At 40.0% G+C, this 22,152-nt stretch overlaps 1 protein-coding gene across 9 annotated transcripts in view; it reads left to right on the plus strand.

Annotated features, from left to right (window-relative positions):
- The window catches only part of SORBS1 (sorbin and SH3 domain containing 1), a 238,672-nt gene that overhangs the window by 118,612 nt on the left and 97,908 nt on the right, over positions 1-22,152 (plus strand). Inside the window, exon 1 of one of the 9 annotated variants that reach the window (XM_017806945.1) lies at positions 7,779-7,893. The exons of 7 other annotated variants lie outside the window; for them this stretch is intronic. The gene's annotated coding sequence lies outside the window, so the exon portion shown is untranslated. Of the gene's footprint in view, positions 1-7,778; positions 7,894-11,507; positions 11,723-22,152 lie in introns of those variants that run through there. One more of the 9 variants, XM_017806946.1, reaches the window with a different exon arrangement.

Genomic DNA, 22,152 nt, shown 5'->3' on the forward strand with positions numbered 1-22,152 from the left:
ACAGATATCAGAGGAGTTAGTAAAGTTTGGCTGAATGCAACAATTTTTATCAGAGCACTTGTGGAATGTGGGAAATCACGTGCTGGAGAGCTACTTGCATGGAGACAGCAAATTCAGGAGTAATGCTGTCAGAAAAGGGATGTCCTGCCACCAGCTTTTGTTTTCCACCACAGTTGCCAGTGGAGTGAGGGGGCTGGTCATGCTGCCCACCCTGCCTGCCAACTCGCTAGCTCAAGGCCATTTGAGAGGGACAAGTGCCATGGCTGCAGGGCACTGAGAACCAGCACAGCTACCAGCTACTCCCTGCTTGAGACTGAGACCGGAGTCAGGACTTTAAAGATTGAAATCCCTGTTGACAAGTATTTTGTGGACTGTCTGTGGTATGGACAAAATCTGCATGACTTAAGTTTCAGGTTGCTAGGTGCTTGGGTTCTTCTGCTGATCTCTCTGTTGGCAGCTGCCAGCGCTGCATACTCTGATGCTCACCCCTTCCTTGGGGCAGGGCTGGCTGACCAGACCATGCAGTTTTGTGCTCCTTTGGCAAACCAATGATGGTGTTCAGGACCTGGCCTAAAGTCAGTCAGCCTGCTCAGAGAAACATAATATTGCACAGGAGGGGTTGCAAATGCTGCACCCGTCCCTCTTCCACAAAACCTGTCCCTACATATGAGTGACTGGAAGTTCTAGTACCTTAAAATGGGGGTTACAGTACCAGTCCAGCTGGAGTATATTGGTTTAGGTCTGATCTACAGTTAACATAAGCTTGTGAAACTAGACTGAATTGGCCTGATATTGAAACCAGTTCTTGAGACATGAAGCAGAGCGAAGGTAATTTGTGTAAAAGTCTACTGCCACTGCAGGCACTGGTCCAAGGAAAGACAGATGGAGAGAGGGAAATGTCACAGAGAAGGGGGAGGGGACCTGTGAAGTATGTATAAACTTAAGATTTGTACCTGTATGTAAGACTTTAATGGCAGCTAGAAAACAGAAGGATGAAGTAGAAGGAAAAGTGGCAAATGATGCAAGTATTAATCCTGTTTAACAAAATATTTCCAAGAAATAAAATTTAATTATGAAAGGAAACCAGAAAATATCAAAGCCAAAGCCGATCATCTCAACGTGAAATGGGAACCAAAGGCAGTGCTGAGGTTAAAGCTTATTTTTGTCTCCTGACCATGTATTACCACAGAGGAAAAAGTAGAGACTGTTGTTTTTTGCTTACCCCAGAACTAAGCTGGGCAGGTTGATTAAGGGGTGCTTGCACTGTTTTAGGGTTGGATCTGGAAGATGAAGGCAATAGTCTGTTACTTGCATTGGAAAAGTTGGGGGTGGGTAAGAAAACAGAGGGTGAAACACATGGGAAACATTTGCTCCAAGGAGGCATTTTAGAAATAAGCTTACGCAGGAGGGAAGGAGAAGCAGCTGTGCTGCAAGCAGGGACCACCAGGGCTGCAGTGAGAAACAGGAGAGGAGGCAGTGTTAGGATAAGGCTTCAGCCAAATCAAAGAAATAGGCAGAGGGAGGACCTAGACTGCAACTTTATGGCCAAGACACCTCTCTAGTCTAGACTGAAAGTGAAAATTTGGAGTGTCTGTGGATGGTGTACTGCCTTTAACCTAGACTCCTCTCAGGGAAAGGAGCAGGGTGCTTTGGATTAGTGCTGAAAGCAGGGTAGGTGGTAAACATACAGAATGATTTATCAGAAATGGTGTGTCCTTTGTGGAGGGGGAGATACCACCCTATAATCAGGAGAGAAATGAGCTGTCTGGAGAACAGTAAGTCAGCCAAAGAGAAAAGGTGCTCGGTTAGGGCTTTCAGACTCTGCTTCTTACTCTACTACAGGTTCTTTACTTGGCCTCAAGCAGAGCATTTATGAGTCAATTCAGATGTTTGTTTCTAGGTCTTCAGAAGTGCCAGGTAGATTGCTCTGGAAGCACAGACTTGTTCCCAAATAACTGGTTTTCTGAACCTGAGTTATCTTGGCTTTTACTTTGTTGCACTGAACTGTAGAAGATCTTTCAAGTTCTTCTGTGGATCTGTGGTTTCATGACTGGTGCAAACTGATCCAAGCCTTGGCTGCTACTGAAAGAATATGCCCCATGCTACCCCTACCCCAGCTTCACCCTTACTTTGTGTTAGCTCTAGTGTTGATGTGAAATGTAACATCAGGTGAACTGATAATGAATCCAACTAAAAACTTATCCAGCAAAGATAAAATGGTGCCTCACTGACATGAGGAAGCTGTTTTGTACCTTTGTCAAAAGGGAGGGATACCCAGCTGCAACTTCCCCAGAACTGCTGATTGGTTTCTTGTATGTGACCCTGAGGCTTCTGGTACTGGTAAAGGCTTTTGTTTTATGTAAATCAGTAATCTGATAATATGTGGTATCTCCCAGGTCCTTTTCTTCTTGAAAGTAATTTTTCTTCTTCCCCCCCCCTTGCTGAAATTACACTGTCCTTGTTTATCCAGTTATCTGACTTCATATCCTTTACAAATGCTCATAGGAGACTGATCCAAAGCCCATTGCAAGCAATAACAGGATAGATGTTACTGATAGCAGATTTTGGATCAGAAATAAATCCATTTATTATGCCTGGGGGTTGTACTGTTTATACTCCACAGATCAGTTTCTATATCCCATGGTGTATCACTAAAGGCAAGTTAAATAAAATTCATCCTATGCATCGAGTTGTCTTTATTACCCTTTGAATTTATTGGTAGTTCTTCCTATACTTAGAGACTGCAATTGCCCTAAAATTGATCTAATCCCTGTTTCCATAAAAGCATTTTTTGGATGAAAGCATCTCAAAGTGCTCTACAATAACTATGCTCAAACAATCCCAATTCAGCTCTTTCTGTGGTCGTGCTGCACCACCATTCCCATGATCATCCAGAAGAAATTGCAATTGTGGGATTGCTTCCTTGCAAGTTGAAAAGATGGGCAGATGGGCAGAGTTATTATACTGGATTTTGGTTGAGACTAATGTTTTTTTCCAGCCTAGGTGGGCTGGAGAAAGAAAACCGACTAAACTTTCCATGAACCACATTAAAAGAAAGTTTCGCTTCCCTGGTGAGAAAAGCCACTCCCAAAGCAGAGTGCTTTCAGAGTGGGTGGGGAAGGGAGCTGGAAGGGAGAGGCTTCACAATCCAAAGAACAGATTGAGACTGTTGAGGTTCTGCTCAGCATCTGAGATGCTTGATCACATTGCTTCAGCCTGCCAGCTTTCCAAGTTATGTCAATCTCAGTTTGGTTCCATAAAGCATGTGCATTTTTTTTTTATTGGATCCTGAGAAATGTGAACCTTCTGTGCTCAGAGTGGGTATTGAAATATCCCACGGGACTTCAGTTTAAGCATTGCAGTTTCTGGTGGCCTCAGTCAAAATGAATCTTCATGTTCCACAGTGATGAAAAATGCTGGGCACCGACAACTTGCTAAGAAAGTGCTTATTTTTTTTAAAAGGTAGCACTGCTGAGGAACTTATTAGTGCTTGTTAGGCTGAAAGTGGGAATTGAGAGCTTATCCAGCAGAATTGCCCTTGTAGCCTAGTGTTGGGTCTGATTTCTGAGACCCACGGATTTGCTTGCACGTGCTAGTTAAGGAGCAGTGGCCTTTTACTACCTTTTAGGGTTTTGCGGTGAGAGCAGTCAGGTTGGATGTTGTCAACTGGCAGCTTTTCAGTGATCTTTGTCTCTGTGGAAGCACAAAGCTGTTTTTCAATGTAGACTGTAGAAACGGCCTGAAAAAGTCAAATGTGGCAGAAATTGGGAAATTCCTGGGAACCCCCTGATTATGTCATAGAAACATTGGTCTAAAGCCAAAGTTAATAACCTTATGTATCTTAAGTTAATAATTACAGGTATTAATAAAGTCACTGTGAATTTTCCAGAGACAATAGCATCACTAGTAATACAGTGCATGCCACTCCAGAACCAAAAGCCAAAAGGTTGTTGTTTTGATGCATTTGGCCATTCAGTCCATTTATATTACAACTCACCTCTCCCTCTCAGTATTTAATTTGAAATAATTGTGAATGTTTCCAGAAGGAGACAATTGCTGATCCAGGCTGTATAACAAAATGTGGCAAAAGAATATCTTCAGTTTTAAGGTCAGGAATAACTGCATTATTTTCAGAACGGGACAGAAAGTTTTCACTTTTCAGCTTTGAAATCCCTTTCTTTCCTTGAGAAATTGTTCTTCTTTCTGTTTCTTCTTCCTTAATCTAAATAGCTTTGCTCTCCTTTCCTTTTCATCTCTTTGCTCCACCCAAGGGAAAAGAGGATAAGGAGGAAACAGAATTGGGAGAAACTCAGTGATCACAAACCTGATTTATTACTTTAAAAAAAGAATATATTTTTTAAATGAGACAACATGAAAACTCAGAGGAACTGCACAGAAAATATTCTTGTTGGATTGCAGTTGCTGCAATAATTTGTTATGCAGTTTCAGCTCATAATGCAGGTGTAACTCTCATCAACGGGGCATGTTAAAGGCTATCCATTTGCACCTTCAAACACTATAGCAACTTTCCTTATCTGTAAAAACACTTGTGTTTGAAGGCTTTGTGCTAAGGTACTTGTTCAGAGCAGAACAGCACTTATTGAATGACCATTTTCCTCCGTAACACCTAAGGGACTTCCTATCCAGCTATTGAATTGTCAGAAGTCTACTAATTTCAGGGGATTTTTATGAAGTGGCTTTATGAAGAGGAATGCCTGTGGACACAGAAGAATCCCAGAATATGTCCCATCAGTGTATTGATCTCTCATTAATCTACTGAACAGAGTATATGGTTGCCCCTTGGCTGTTGTTTCAGTAACCAGTGTTCCACTGAGTTGCATCTACTGCACTTACTCCATCAGTCATTTCCTTAATGTCTTCTTACATAAGAGGTGTAGTTGCGACTAAAGGAAGATAATGAGATTTGCTGTAAGCTGCTCTTGATTCCTCTTGATTTACCATGCAACTTTTAATTAAAAAAGGGAAAGAAGGGGTGGGGAAGAGAGATCTCATCCCTTTTAGTCAAGTCTTGAAGTAGGGAAGGTAAGACTGCATCTAGGAAAGGTAAATTGTCCTGAGTTATTTTTAGTTTTGCTGGTTCTCTAGCAGTGGATACATTATAAAGTGAAAGGGAGAAAGGATGGTCTTGTCAGGAAATAGGAAACTTGGAATCAAAGTTTGCTGCCACAAATGGATCAAAGATCAGGACCTGAAGATCGTTGGCTAGGCCCTGTGCAGGAAGAAAGAACATCTGTTCTTGTTCTATCATCCTCTACCCTGCTGAGGAGGGGATGGTACTTATTTTTCAGGTTGTGTGAAGCAAGAGAGGGGATAGGAATGAAAGCAAACCCTTCTTTACATTTGTGTCTCCACCATTTTTCAACCCGTTAGCACTAAAACACTCGGAATTTTTCCAAAAGGCTAATTCAACATAGTGTGAAGCCTTACACAGGAAACATGCATTTTCTCAGGCAGACATAAAAGTCTGTGACTTGTTTCTTTCTGGTGACCACACATCTTGTACAAGCATAAAGCCTTAACCAGCCCAGGATTTAGAAACCACATTTCTCTTTGTGAGTCTCTTCTGCAATTTAAAGGAACTATCTGGCAAAGATGGCATCAGAACTTTCTTTTTAACATGAAGACAAATTCTGACAAAGAGAACAGTATCAGACCTTAACTTGGATTACTTAGACAAGAAGTAACCAAAAATAGGCAGCATCTATATTTTACGATGTGGGCGGAAAGCAGTAAATATTTATCTGTCCTTTCCTTCCCTTTGAAATAAATGCTTAAGACTCTGCTGTCATTCAGATAATCTGTTTCTATACTGACCCATCTCTTTAAAGGAGACATCTATTTCCTATTACAACCATATAGAGGCCCTGAACTAAAATATTTTGCATGCCTTTGCAGGCCTCCAGGAAACATTAAACACACAGAGACAGACAAACAGCTATGAAGCCCCTGTTTAAAATTAGGAGCAGAGAAGGGAAGCAGAGTTTCTGTCTGCTTTTCTCAGACCTTATATGAAAAGGATCTCAACTCAGTTCACTTGTTTTGCATAGAAGTATCTTATGTCTCGGTATTAATTAAGACCAGCTGTTGAACCAGCAAGGTCAGTGGGAAGTTACACCTTTTACCACGCAATGAATGCTTGGCCACTACAAGGGTATATTTAAAGTATGTCTCTTATTAAAAAAAAACCAAAAACTAACCACCAGAACAACAACCTTGATTGCACAAACTATTTGCTAACTGCTGCTCTAAGAACATCCAGCTTGCTTACACTGAAAAATGCTATTTTATAATATCTAAAAAGCACATATGTATTTAAAATAGCTTTTGCTACAGTTGGATTTCACTATCAGCATGCATTAGTAACTTTACTCCTGAAAGTTGTTATACTGGAGTGAACAGGGAACAGTCAGAAGTGCAGAGGTTTGAGAAGCAGGCCACCTCAGGTGTTGCCCTTTAGAAGTACAAAGTCACTTCAGGATGACATTTAGGGATAGTTACTTAACTGCTGAATTGTTTTTAGTAGTCAAAATTTCCAAAGAGTTGTGCTGCTTTGGGCCCTGATGTGCATAGTTAATTCCCTATCTGAGAAATGGATCTAACAATACAGACAATTTCTCATCAAAGAGTGTTGTGAAAACTAGACGAATATGAGTATGGGAATGGGCACAATTGTGTCTCAGAGATCCTTCTAATGCAGTCTGCTGCTCTGGCAGAGGTCAGTGTCACCTATTTAAGGGAAGGATTAATGTAGATGGCAAATTTAAATTGCTACCTCATATGAGATATCCGCCCCTTCTAGTGACTTGTGGTCGATAACTTCCCAAGTCAAGAGTTTTAGCTTAGCTTTGTTCTTTCACTGTTTTTGAGTTTCATTTTTTGAGCTTGCTCACAGAGCAGACCTCCACAAGATCCTGGGCAATGAGCTCTGCGATCCAATTATGCATGATGTAAAAAATAGCTTTCTTTTGTTTGTTTTAAAACTGCCTGAAGATTTCTTTTGGTGCCCCTTAGTTTTTGTGTTACCAGCCACCATTCCCAGATCAGCATTTTTGGTGCATTTCACGATTTAATAGCATCCTCTCATAGACTGAAGAATCCTTGTTTATTCAGTCTCTCCATGTCAAAAAGTTGAGGAGCTTTCATTGTTCTTACCACCTTCCTCTGTTCCTTATCTAGTTTTAACATTGAGGTGCTAATCTGTAAGAGGCATGCTATCAATTCTAAATGTTGCTATCTGTGAGCTTGTATTTGTTGTTTGCTTGGGACTTACTGGTGGGAAGTCACTCAAGATGAATTGATTACATTTTGTGAAGACTTAAGCACTACATAGCACATGTGTGCTTGTACTAGTCCTTGCAGGGGGGAGAGGGAGTGTCTGTTAGAAATCTGTTTTCCTCTAATAAGATGTAATGATTTTGAAAATGGAGAGTGACTATGCTGTACTTACTGCTAAGATGAGCTAGAGCCACTTTCTTTAAGAGCAATGCAGAGGAAGAGTGACATTCAAAAGGAAAATTATTTTTCTTACGTATTTTCCAGAATGAAACCATTTTACACCTAAGAAAGTTAATAAAAAATAGCCTGGACATCCTCTTCCTTTCTGCAGCAGCTGTTTCCACTCTGTATTTTAATGAGTGGGCTGAACTAAAATCTTTGGGGAAGGGCTTTTCCCTCCCTCTCCCCTCTTTGGCATTGCTATGTAAAAGGCTGCACTACAGTATTATGCTCTGTGCTTCTGTTGAATGAGTAAATGCCTATGGCTGGACAGTCCAGAGGAAAGGCTACTTCATGTTCTCAGCTAGTTATGCTCCTTAAAGCAATCTTTTTAAAATTTTCCTGGATATTCCACTGATGTGATTTTGGCTGCAAGAAGTAAGTATTTAAAACCTCAGAAGTTTTAAATCTTTCCCATCTCTTCTAAATTTTCTGCTATGAATAACTTGTGGAGTATCTGCTGGTTTTGGAGGTAGATTCTGTTTGAATTAATTCATTTTATATTTCCTGTTAACTGTTTTTATATCTTCTGAATGATTTTTAATTTCCCTAAAGTTGCATACTGAGATTCTTGGAAGAAAGTAACTCAGATGGTGTTGTCTATCTATAAAGTGTACTGGAAAGCATTGATTCCCCTTTACTTTATAACAAAATGAGACTGACTTACCACTGCAGATGTTATTTCCAAACTGCTTTTCGTGTCTGTTTCTTGATTCATCTCTGCCTGCTGAGTGACTTTATTTTTTTTCATTCTGGTTGTATGGTTTTATTCAATGTCCAATCAGTCTTTCTTATGTGTGCTGAGAACATCTGTTTTGCAAGTTTCTGTGTGCTTTCACAGTAATACAATAATCTTTCTGTCTTTTATATGATTTCTCATACAAAATAGAACTGAGAAAATGGTGAAAGCAGCAGCATTTTCTTCTCCCCCCCCCCAGTTTTTCCTTCTGCACTAGATTACATTCACTAAACTCAGCAAATAGCAGAATTCCCCCTGGAGTACTGGGAAACAGCCCAAACTCACTACAGTTGCATTTTGCCGGACTATTCTTGTACTAGGCTTTTCTTTTTTCCTGTCTTTCTCTTTTATGGTTTGCTGAAATTCTTTCTGTTGTAACTGCATTCCTGATTGATTCCATTCTCAGATAGGCATTTCTTGCCTGTTAAATTTCCCCAAATGAACATCCTGAAACAAAAGTAAAAGAGATGCCATACATATAACTGCAAATTCAAGTTGAGAATTTTTTTACTAAAACTGGAAGTAAAGATGGGCTCAACCTCAAGCCTGCTTAGTAACTTAATTAATTTTGGGTTTAAATCATTGCCTTAATTTACCAGAAAATCAAGGCTGACATTAAGCCTTTGAAACTTAAAGTTTGGGTTTAATTCTAGATTTCTCAACTGCAGCTGGAACCATTTAGGGCCAGTCTCAAACTTGATGATTTGACTCTATAATTAGTAGCACATTTAGAACATTTAAATGAGACCTAGGGTTAGGTCTTTCTTAGTTATGTTGGCATAATTATAGGAGAATTAGTTTCATTTCAGAAGTTCCAGTCTCCCAGTATGGGAATGCTTGGGCTTTAAGACAAGCATTGTGGTTGATACCAGGGCAGGATCTTCACTCTCCTTTTCCAATTTCATTCTACTCCAGTAATCACCTGCATCTGTCCTTGCAATATTCACCTCACCTGAGACTTGCATGGCAGCCAATAACCTGTGCTTCCCCATTAACAGGGTATGAGTGCTCTGGGCTTTCCTGTGGCCACAGTTAGCCTGTGTTGTGTAGAGCAGCCCAGCTACTGCTCTTGGGTACCGGAGTTCTTCTGTATACTCTGGGTTAAGGAATTAAAACTGCAGTTAATCTGCATTCCATTCTGACATAGCTCCAGGCTATGAGCAGCCCCTCTGTTGTAGTTGAGAAAACAAAGATTAAATAGAGTTTACAGTAACTCCAGGATCATTTAAAAACCACTTTGATTTAGGTAGATTTGGGTGATAGCTGAAGATAGTAACCCTCTCTCTTTCTCATGATTGACTTCAACTTTGGTTCCTTTAGGTATTCATCATCTTGTTTAGTAATTTATGATCATTCTGAAAGGCTGGAGCTACATGATATGTTGTTGCAAATAAAGGCTGCCTGCTGCTGCTTCCACGTGGGGTCCTGCTCTGCAGCGCCTTCTCCAGCACTTGTGCCTTCCCAGTTCTCCCCTCAGTGGCTTGAGATGGCTGCTAATGGTCTGAGCTCGGGAGGCTGAGTAGCTCTGAATACCATGCCTCAGTTTTCTGTTAAGCTTTTCCAGAATATTTTCTTGAAATTTAAACGACAAAGTTTGTTATTCCAGAACTTCCTAAGGCAAACAGTTCAACAGAGACAGTCATTTAGAGGAAGAGCCAGAACCCGGAGTGTGGCTAATAGCTTTTAAAGCACCTTGTAGAGAGCTTTTTACCTGTTCTGCAGCAGAGATTTCCCCTGAGACTCCTTTGAGGTGACTGAACGGTCTCCCCTTATTCAAAATATCCTCTCTATATGACCAGCGTATGATAGTTTACTGTCTTCCACACCTATGGTCCATGGCCAACAAGTGAGAGTAATAACTAGATGCAGGCATAAATGGGCACAGCAGCCTTGTCCAACTTCCCCTGTGGCAGATGAAAATGAGCTTTGGCAGTGAACTGGGGCTCACTAAGAGGAGCAAGTTTAATATTTAAGTCTGTGGCATGCACTCCATGTGATCTCAAGCATGTTGTTTTATCTGTCTGCATTCAGTTTCCCTACCTCTGAATGTAATAACGCTTTGTTTGTCTGTACTGGCTGTGAACTAGTCAGTATAGTCTTATACACACCTAGCACATGACGGATAGGATTTGAACTGGACCTTTAGGTAATGCTGTGATAAAAATACTGAAATATGAAAACATTATTTCAGGTAAATGCTTCATCTGTATTTATCCATACAAAAGCCATATGCTGAATAAAGAACCACTGAAAGCTTTATTAGAAATGAGTTGTATCTGTCACATAGAGCATGTCTGTTTTTCTTCACTTTACTCTGGTTAATCCACAGAAGTGAGAGATTTGTCTCTTCTTTTAATTTCTGGTAATATCTGAAAGGAGGGAATCAGAGATTTATGTGTTGATGTCCCCTACGAGCTGCAGTAATGTTTAGCACAAGACCAATTAAATTCAATTAAAGATTCAATTAAAATCTGGCTCTGTATGCGGCAGGTTCCCCAGGGCCAAGAATACAAAACTTAGGGGTGTCCTGTTGTACAAGAAACCCCATCCAGCCCCTGACTTGATTAGTTTCTGAATTTCCACAGTTGTGTGCTCTGAGCAACCAAGACTTGTAGGACCCACTTAATTTTTAGAGATAATAAACTCTGAAACTGCTCTCTTTTTTTTTTTGTCTATATCTTATTGTTTTTCCAGGTAATGAGGAGCTTTTTGCATTCAAATCTTTGCTAACCTGTTTTGCAGCCTGCTCCCAGATACCTCTTCAGAGTTTTCATCCTCACTCAGTGTTCTAATATGTTCTGTGTGACAAAATAATTTTCAACTCTACTGATTCTGGTGTTGGGGTAAAAAAGTTGAAGAAAAATGTGTGAACAGCAAATTTGTGTTCTCGTTAACGAGTAAGAGACAGAGGGTAAAATGGTAAAAGATTTATAGAGAGTATTATTTAAATGTATGATTTTCTGCTTGATGTGGGAGTGGCACTTTAAAGATTTTATGAAATGAATGAATTTCATGAAGAATAGGGTATTAATTATCTGTAATGATATAGTTTGATGTGGACAGTATGCATAGAAAGAGTGTCATCCATGAAGTAATTAAAAGGCATAGGTCCATTTTTCTGTCAATGTATGCAGTATTCTCATTTTTCCCAATTTATTCCTGTTGTGAGTCAGGATAGCGGGGGTAGGAGAGAAGGTGGGATTCATAGAAGTAAAGGAATCGTTAATGATGCTGTCAGAAATCAAATGGCACTGGGAATCACTTTGGATCTGTATTTCTCTGTATTACCCTTCCTAAATTATTTTGTGATCGGGCAGATGAAGGCACACTTTCTGTTTGGGATCTGTATGGCTGCAAGAACTGTCATGGATCAGATTCCATGATGAGGGGCATGACTTGGATTTACAGCAATAGAACTGAGACCGGACTAACTGCGTTTGAAATCAATTATTCTGGATTGACACGGCAGTAAGTGGAGTCTCTGCTTTTGAATAATCATGTTGTGGTTGAATTGGTGTAAATGTTGTTTGAAATATTCCTGGAGAGTATGAAAAATAAATATCAAAATCTGGTTGTTTTCAGGTGGAGGGACTGAGTACTTAACATGGTGATAAAAGGGAAAGCTTTTATAGAGTATTAATCAAGTTTTTGAATGTTTGAGAAAGAGACTGGTGGGTTTAGTTCTGTTTTTTAATTGAGAAAATGAGACGCTACTCTCTAATGCAGTGATTGCAGAAAGCTGGGAATACAGCTCAGATTTCCTGAATTCCAGTTCCTCAATGCGCTCTGTGAGAATCTGAGTCCTGCTGAATTATCTTCAGGGAGGAAATATCACACTGAATTGTGATTACTTAGCAACACTCTGAATGGGAATATCCTAAAAAGTTTGAAAGTGAGTGTCATCAGACAGTCTGTTTTTCATAAAGGCAAATCTGGTAGATGTGTGGATAAATGTCTTCTAAAATATGGAGGGGTGGGGAGAAAACATATCCATTAGCTTTCTTTGCATCTTACAGTATTACCAGGAGCAGGATGTTGTCCATGGTAAATTCCACATGCTTCTGGGTAATGTCTTATCATTGTGTAAGCTTCTACACAATGTTTCCTGTATCCTGGATTTTTCCTCAGTGTTGTGTTGGATTTTTTTTTTCTTCCTGAAATGTCTGTTTCTTATAGGAAAGAGGAAGACTGCTGTAATATTCTCCCCAATAAATCATGTGCTGTGAGAGAAGATGTGTTAGAGCTTTTCATGGGATCAACAACTCTTAAAAAAGGCGTTTTCATGAGCATGAAATAAGAAATAAGGTTGTAAATAAGAAACTATCCAAAAATAACCATAGGTTTTGGCATGGAGAAGAATACTTGGCAGGAAGCTTGTCTGCAGATAACACACAGGACTACTACTTTAAATATTGGAGTGTGGGGGGTTTGTTGTTGTTTGTCATTTTTTAACAAGATCAAAAGGTTTCCTGCAGTTTTTGACATGATAATTTGTATTTGAACGGTTTGGGGGGCACATTTGTGTGTAATTAAGTTTATGGACTTGTCCAAAACCTCAGATCACCAGCTCCTACACAGAAATGGCAACACATCCATCACATCTTCAGTAGCAAGGGAGAGCAGGCTGTCTCAGAGCCATTTAAAATGCTTTTCTTTCATATTTGCCAAGTTCTTCTATTCTCTGTAGGTTTTAATGACTCAGACCTCTGAAATCTCTTCCATACATGGTTAAAGTGTAACTGCTGGTTGGGGGTGGAGTGGGAGGATGGAGAGAACAACCTACTGAACTGATAGAATTTTAAACAAACTTGGGTGGTTTTCTTGAGACAGCATTTCAGTCCGAAGTCATACATATATATTCACATGCAGGGCATTCCTTAGCCTTAATTGTGCTGGCAGCTAGAGAAATTAAATATCCATAGAGAGTGAATCCAGTCTGTTGTTATCCAGTGAGGGTAGGTAGACTCTATGCTCCGTACAGGCCCATCTTCTTAGCTGGGATCCTTTGAATCTTATTTCTACAATATGTCTTCAGCCTTTCGAACCTTTGTCCATCTTTTACACACGTTATTGAAGTAACTTGGTTATTGGATCTTTTAATGGTGGGAACCCTTTGCATATCTATCTTGTTCTCCCCTTAAAGTAACTTATCACAGACAGCACTTACGTTTGAGCAATTTGGTAATGGATAATCAACAGAACTATTGGATCAAATGTCGTATACCATTTCTATCTTTAAGATATCCTTAATTTAAAGATTTCTGTGTGACTGAGCCTTCTTCCAAGCTAGAAACATATTCAGAGGGACTGATTTGGTCTAGTGCTCAATGTCAAGCAAAGTTGCCATACTGCCTCTGCCATAAGCCTGTTGTGTCATATTGGTCAAATCCGGTTGTGGGTAGAATTTTCAAAAGCACATAGCATTTATGTAAATCCATCCCTATTCAAGATGATGAAGGCTTAATTCTTATTTCCACTAAGGCTCCATTACACTGCCTGGGCAAGGTCAAGATACTTAAAATTTGGCTTTTTGCCCTACCAAAGGAGTATAAAGGGACCCCATGGAAATGCAAATCTGGCACTGACAATTTTTCCATTGACTTTAGTGGAAGGAAGATTAAAAAAACACAGCAGCTTTTTAATAATTTCAACTTCAGCTTGCGTGTTTTCCCAATGTAAAAATAAGCCTACAATCATGTACCTACTTCATACAAATGCAACAAAGCTAATTTAATGTTTGCCTGCTCTTTGAAGATGTCCAGTGCTACCTAAAGTGTCAACTTGCATAATTAACTTGAACTAACTTGCTGATCAGTGAAAATTTTGTATTATATTTTATATCTCTCTGAGAAACATCCCCAAATCCAAGTAATTTAGTTTAGTGAGACGATGTCTTGGTCATGAGTTTAAGAGCCTTGAGTGTGATGAGGACTTCCGATGCCCAGGGCTGTATCATTGCAGGAGGGTGTTTGGTCCCGTGTTAACCACACTGTAGGTCACAAGACTGTTGATGGGAGCCAATTGCTTTCTGTTCCAAAGCTACAAGAATCTACCAGTTGCTAAGGCCATTTTGTATCAGATCCTTGGAAAAGTTCAAAAGGGTATGAGGATCACTGTTTTCTAAATGTCATGTGTATTTTGCAGACTGATAATGGAGCATTTTGTTACCCTGATAAACTGCCTTTTCTTCTCCTGTTGACATTCTAGAGCTCAAATTAATACCACACGATAGCTTAGGATCATATCATTCCATTTGTATTAAAAGTCCTAACACAGGTAAAAATAAAAATGTATTTCAAGGGTACTTGTTACATGAGCTGAAATGGTTGTTAGATAAATTAAGAGACTACAGTATTAAGCATAAATTTAATTGGAATACACATACTAACAGATGCCTACAAACCTTTCCCTGCGAGAAAAATCTCTGCCTACGTAAGTGACTGCTTCACTGTCAGTGGACTTGCTTAGAACAGGCTGTTTGTGTATGAAATTGCAAAATCTAATCCTAAATAAAGAATGCAGCATAGTTATTCTCTGCAAATGGGAGGATTGCCTTGAGGCACGGAGCTTTCGACGTCCCTTTAAATAGATAAGTATGGTGCAAAAATGGTCATGGTCTAAAATGTTATTTCAGGAAACAGCTCGTTCAATTTCTATTCTTTAGTGTTGTCTCTGGATTTACATGATCAATAATGTACATCTTTCATGGACTTAATATGTATTTCCTTGGTGCTGTATTTTTGTCTCTGCTAACATTGGAATCTATTAACAGAATCTGCCAGAACAAATTATTAAATACAGCTGATATTGACTGTTCCTGGAATGCAACCTGACCTTAGGATTAGAAAAGGCTAACTGGGGTTTGTTAACACAGGAGCAGTAAAGCAGGTTGGAAATGAGTAAATCAGCACTTTTCCGATAACTGTGTAGCCAGCTGAGAGAAGTCCTCACCATCTCTGGTGTCCAGTGCAGCATATGTTGAGCAGCTTATGTTTAAATGCAATACACTTTACTGGCTACACTGTGTTACAATTGATACAGCTGGCCAGATCCCCCAATACTCCAAAGATGATGTATTCAGAGAGAACAACAGTGGTTAATGACCATCCTTAGGACTATGCTTTTAGCCAGGGTGCAAACTTTTTCATCTGAGGACTGTAGACCCTAACACAGCTTTTACAGAATGGGCCCTGGCCTCACCTCTGTCAGAGCAGAGAGGGATGCCAGGATTTTAGTCTAATTTGAATGCTCAGCCACACAGCCCCCATGGGAACTTTGGTTATGGAGCTGCTGTTTTAGCGTTCCGGTCCTTCCACTTTCACCAAGAAACTGTGCGTTTTGGCATTTGGTTAGTTATCGTAATGCCGTGAGATCCCAAATGTTCCAGCATAGCCTGGTCTATATTTTAAGTACAACCACTTTTCCAGTCTGGAATTGACACCTTCAGCTGTGGTATTTGCCCCAAATATGGTTGGCTTCAAACAATCTCTCTACCAAAACGCAAACCACAACTTTAAAACCCACAGATTTAAGTCTGTTACAAGCTGATGCTACTTAACCACTGCATGTACTGTTCTGGTGGGCGAAGAAATCTGCATGGCTGTTTAGTGCCAGTTGCTCCCTTTCTTTTTTTTAAAGGATTAAGCATCTCCATGTAGCAGGGAATGAGAGCAGCCCATCAAATGGGGACTGCTGCCTGTGTGCTATGATCCACCTCTACCTAGATGTTGTGATCTTGGCTATTGCTACCTGAGGCTGTGACAGAGATGTTATTGCTGTGTTTCCTGAGGGAAGTACCTCACACACCTCTGTACAAAGACTAGATTTCCAAACTCTTTCCATCATGAGTAGAGAAAGAAAAGCACTGCCACGTGGTGATTTGTTCCAGCTTATGTGCTTGTTGTAGCACAGGATTACTTGTCCTCTCAAAGCCCTTGTTGCTCACCATTAACTGCAGAGGTAACTGTCTAGATGCCTGACATTTTGCTGATTCCAGTTAGGTGAAGTGGATTCTGCCATTACTATTTATCTCTCATGTTTATTCATGTGGAAATGTCCATGTTTAGAATCACTGGCATCTTGAATGAGGATTATGTTTTACAAAGTTCCTCTGTGTGTGTGTGCTGATTTGTAAGCTACACTTTGGCAATGTTTTTTGAGGGGGTTTGTTTGTTTGTTTGTTAAGTTTTTTACTGCTGGAAAGCACTGGATGGCTGGTCGTGTTGGGAAATAGAAAATACTGGGTCATGAAGAGATAATGAAAACTACAGCTCTCTGCAAGACCTAACATTTTTGAAAATTTAAAAATTACTAGATTTTTGTGCTACAAATGCTTCAAGTGCATGATGTCTTCAGTGGTTACTTGGAGCTGAGTGAGATTTCACCTTTTTGCACATGTGACGCTATTAATTAGGAATTGACAGTTCTGCTCTGAACACATAATTGTTGCAAAACCTTATTGTTAAGAATTTTCAAAGAACGTAAGTATCCACAGGGAGTTAGAGGTGAAGTTAAATCTGTCCAGTGACACTTGCCTAAGTGGTGTGCCTCTCTGATAGCCTTCTGCAATGCAGCTGATTACATCCTTAAAGTTACGGTACTACTTAATTCTGTTCAGTGAAACAGATCATGGACACAGAGTTAAATAGTTGTAGGGATAAATCCTTGGTTTGTAGCTTTTTGAAACCTGTACCTGCTGGTATCCAAGCCGTATTGGGCTTTCCTTAATATGTAGAATGTCAAGAGACCCAGTTTGTCATTCCAGCAAGAGGGCTGGTGTTCTGTTTGTATGAATTTGGTTGGGGGTGGGAGGAAGGAGTAAAATACTGTGTCCTTGTCTAGTACCAATAGTAGATTTCACTCTGTTGTCTGCAGAACTGCTTCACTGATGAGACCTAAGCTGTTTCCTGGTAGGGACTGTTTGGATGGAAGATGCTTCCATGCACGTGTGATGAGTTCCTCTTCGTGAGGTGCTGGGCAGATAACTTGTTTCACACAGTCCAATGAAGTTATAATATAGAGATGACTTCTGTTCACTCCTGGACTGGCTTTAAGATCCTTTTGTCATAGAGCAGTTATTATGTAGAGAGTGGCTCTCTTCAGAGTCATCCACTTTCTTCATTATATTGTTTACGTGCTTCTCTAGGCATGCTTGTGGAGTGTGGCTGTTGAAGGGAGTCAACACTTCACTGTATAAGCACATTAATTAACTCCTATTATCTTTATTGTAGACATGAAACCCCAAATCACTTTGCTTATTTAGAGAAGCAGAGCCTGGAGAGGGCTTGCTGTATTATTAAGGATGCTCTTTGTCATTTCAGGAGTCTACTGACAATTGACTGCACTGTAGACTCAGTTCATCAGGCCACTTGTGGCTTTCTTTGGGACTTTAGACAAAACATCCTGCTGATGCTTCAAATTTCTCTCTTGATAGAACAGGAATAAGTCTTGCTTAGTCATAACAAGAGGGACTTCTCGGCTTAGAGTTGCTATGAAGTTGCTGAGATGACATATGTTACAGAAATGTATCATTTTGTTCTGACTGAAATGCAACATTGCTGTTCCCCTTGTAATTATCTTTTAGAAGAGAGTTCCAGGACTTCAGCTCGGATAGCAGTTCTCTTACTGCAATCTGGGCAAGTTCTTGCTATTTGTAACAGCATAGTTTCCATTTGTCATGACAGACTATTTCTAAGCTTTGCTCATTAGTTAGGACTGGAATATATCACTTTATTTGTTTCTGTAGATGCTTTCATCAGAAACCAAGTCCAGATGTAGCGGGTTGGCAGTAGATCAGGTTGAACTACCCGAGGTTTTGCTGAGACTAAATAAGGCTTAAATATTTTCATTCTGTTTCCTCTTCACCTTACTTATCATGCTGGCATTGACAGAAGCAAGGCTGCTTTCCTGAGTGTTGATCACCCTTCTGCATCGTCAGTAAGTGCTGTTAGCAGTGTTTAAAATACAAGTGACTTGTTGATGCAAGAGAGAGACAGGGGTTTGAATAGCAAACGCTCCTTGTTTTGGCAAGCCTATTAAGATGTCAAGTGGCTCCCACAGTGGACGGGATTCTGAGACCTGCAGTAGCACAGTCCTGACATTTGGAACTGGCAGCCAGCCCTGAAGGTAACAGTGCACTCAGTCTGTTTTCACAGTGATTCTCCTCATAGGTCTATATCTGGTAATAGGCTGCCTGCTGCTGGCAATTTGCATGGAAATCCTGACTAATTGCCAACAGCGTTGTCACCTGTCACAAACAATTCCTAATCAAATACTGCCTCTCTGCAACTCTGGGCAATTACCATGTATGTTACAAGATGTATTATATTGTCATCAGTAAACAACAGCATTGACCTGTGACTGTAAACAGCAGTACTGACTTTTGCCTTCTGCTTCCTGAAGAATGCTGGTGGAAGCCAACTTGCTGCAAGACATGGCTACCTCTGACCCACAGAAGGCATCCTTTGGTTTTTTGTGTGCAGGAGCCAAGAATGAGGAATGGTTTACGCTTGGAGTGGAGTGTGTGGCAAAATACTGCTTCAAGGGTGCTGATGTCCCCAGGAGAGCCTCATGGTGAGGCAATTGGCTTTAAGTCATCCCCTCAGAAAAAAAGACACAACTCCTCAAACTCAGGTCTTGAAGCAGTGTGGGCTTTATGGAAAGTGCTATTCTGACTTCTAGCAGTTGACTTAGTAAAACAGCGTGACTTGGCATCTAGTTATAGAAGTGATTGGGGAAGGATATTGCTTGCCAAATATGCAAAGCATTTGTGTGATTTACTTCAGCAAAGATGTGAAATACATCCTACTCAGTCTGAGCTAAGGAGGAACCCTGGGGCTAGGGAAGTGCAGAGTTCTGAATGACAAATGGAGAGTGGAAAAGCTGTAAGCCCCCAAGGAGATGCCTTGTTTCCAGCCTGTGTGGTGACAGACCTACCTCTGGATTGAACCCGTAGGACAGTTCTCTATGTGACACAGTGGAATGATAAGATTTGATAGAAGATGGAAGTGAGTTTAGGCTCCTGTTTCAGAAGAGCTCCTGCAGTGTTTTGTTGAACACAGAATGCAGTTGGAACTTCCAGATGTGGTTTGAACCACTACTGGTTTTCTGCTGATAGGGAGGTCTATAGTTTGTGATACAATTTAGTTATACATGACAATGAAGTGTCAGCTGTTTGTTTCTGTAAAGCTATCATAGGAAACATCTCAAACACTGAAAGCTAGTTAACTGCAGATACTACTTAGTTACCAGTATCAAATCTCTTGAATCATCTATGTAAGGACTTTTGACTCCGAGAGCTGTAAATTAGAATTTGTCCTTTGCTTGTCTGGGGTTAGGCTTCCTGAATGCTTTTCCATGAATTATGCAAATACCAAGTAGAACAAAACAGGCCAGAATACATCCAAATTTGGTTCACAGAAGTAACTGGAGTAGAGGTTCTTTGCATTGCAAAATTCTGTCTCTTTCTAGGAAACACATGTACTAGAGATCTCAGTGAATCAGTCTTCTCTGGAAGATCTCATTCTGTACAACTGAGATAACTCACTCTCAGATATGTGATCTAAACCACATTAAAACATGTTTAGTCACTCATCTCTACATGCAGCATTCCTCTTCCTTTGTTACTACATGACAATTTTCTGATAACAAAGCAAGAGAGGATTATTTTCTTCAAGAATTCAGGTCCATGAGAACATTTAACTGGTACACTGTGACAGAAATGTGTGCATGTAAGTTATGGAATAACTGCACCTTCTGGACACAGATCACTCTACTTCTCTCATTCTCTAAAAAGAAGCAGCAGAATCCCAATGCATGGATATAACTGCACTGACACAAGCTTGGTAAAGTTAGTAATGGATCATACTTCGTATGTCAGCAGATCGGTTTTCATTTCATCAGCTCCCTCTTTTATCAAAGGTCCTGGTCTTATTCCTGTTAAATAAAGAGCTGCTGCTTTATTGCTTTTGACATGGGGCTCAAGAATTCACTCACATAGAAATGCCTTGAAATCAATGGGTGCTTGCCATAGAGTATGCCACGTTCATCTCCTGAACACAAAAGGTTTATTGTCACTACATCATCAATCAGACAAAGAGGTGTGATAATTGCTGGCTTGAGGAGCTGTGGAAAGCTGTGGGCCTGGTTAAGAAATTCTTCCCGTTCCAAGGTGACTTTGGGGTGAAGCTGAGGCTCAAGAGACAGAGACTGTTCATGTAGTTAGCTCCATGGCATGTATGTGCCTGGATGCTCTAAGTATAGCAACTTCTAACTGTTACAGGGTCTCCTTAGACTATTCTGTCGATCCCCACTTCAAAAAACACGAAAAGTATCTGGCTCAATAAAATGTGGGAAATGGGGGTAACATTTTTAATTATTGTGAAAGTTCATTCAGCTTCTTTTAGCATGTAATACAGCTGGGACTGTTGTAACATATGTGAACTATAGAGAGTTTAGAAGTAAACAGTTCTTCTTCTAAAGTTTGAACATGTTTTAGGAGTAAAATATATTGTCATGAGCACACGTTACAAATGACAGTATAGCAGTTCATCACTTTCACTGAGTACAGGCTTCACAGATTTTAGCAGTCAAGAAACAAAGAACTGAGCCTGAATGCTTTGTGCCTCTTGATACTGATCTTTGGAATTGGGATATCTTCCTACGTAATTCCAGTCCTGTCATGCTGGGAGCAGCTCTGTTTACTCTGATTACAGGGAAATGTGGTGAAACAATGCTGACTTATGCTTGCTGAAAACAGGAGTACAATGCAATGGAAGTTCCCAAGATCCTGACAGCTTAGCTATTGGATGCTCCATGTCTTTGTTAGTGTTTGAAGATTTGTTTAGTTAGTAACCCCCAAGACAAGTGAGCACCTTGCTCTTTTCAGGACAAGACTAATAATGTTTGAACAACTTGTTGAAAATGTTTTGGCCCAGCATCTTTATAGCTAGCTGAGCTATGTTATAATCAAGCCAAGCCCTTTATTATCTGAATGCATAGGAAGAGTATTTATTGTATTATAGCCAAATACAAAGCAGATGAATTACTGGTCTTCTGAAATGTGAGTCACAGTTACTATGAAGTGAGGTTCAACAGGTCTTTCCAACCTTACCATCCAGAGGAAATTGTCTGCTTGAGTCAAAGTATTTTCTGTTTCTGAATGCATGGCCAGGCTCTGCATAGTGGCCCCTTTCCTAGGGCAGGTGAGCTGCTTACATGAGTGTCTGCTAAAGTCCAAGCCTGTGTTAAAAAAGTGCAGGTGTGATAGATGATGGATGGGTGAAAGGATACTTGTTTCTCCACAGCACTGATTTGCTCTAGCTGGTGAATTTCCATGAAGTCAAGGTACAAATTTCAGTTCTAGGGTATGAAAGGGAAGAGACTCTGCAAAATCTGGAACAGGGTTAATAGAGAATTCATCTAACCAAGATGTGCTCTCATAAATGGCAGCACTATCTGAGGCTGAAGTTTTGACTTGAATTAAATGTATAAAGATTTGCAAAGACATCAGTAAGAGTAGCTGGAATCTTATACAGCACTGAATAAGAAACAAACCAAGTTTGATCTAATGCCAAATAAGTTACTCATGTACTTCTCTCAGGTTTTAATTCTTTTTCTTATTTTTAAAAATTTAAAAATGGAGTAGTGTCACCTCAGGACCATTTTAAAAATCACAAGACCATTGGATAATTTTGTCTTAGCCTTACAAACAGTATCTTCCATCCATTTCAAAATTCTGTAACCATATTTGACTGCTCTGCCTGTGCTATCCTAGACATCTTTGCTGTTCTCATCAAGTACATGGCTTAGTTGTGTCTTGGTGCCAGTTTATAATCTGCCATATCTTTTGTCTCTGAATTTTTTTTTTAATGATAAGTCTGAAGAGTTTATAGTTCATT

Source organism: Lepidothrix coronata, unplaced genomic scaffold, assembly GCF_001604755.1.
Source record: "Lepidothrix coronata isolate B3197 unplaced genomic scaffold, Lepidothrix_coronata-1.0 Scaffold17, whole genome shotgun sequence".
Lineage (NCBI taxonomy): Eukaryota > Metazoa > Chordata > Aves > Passeriformes > Pipridae > Lepidothrix > Lepidothrix coronata.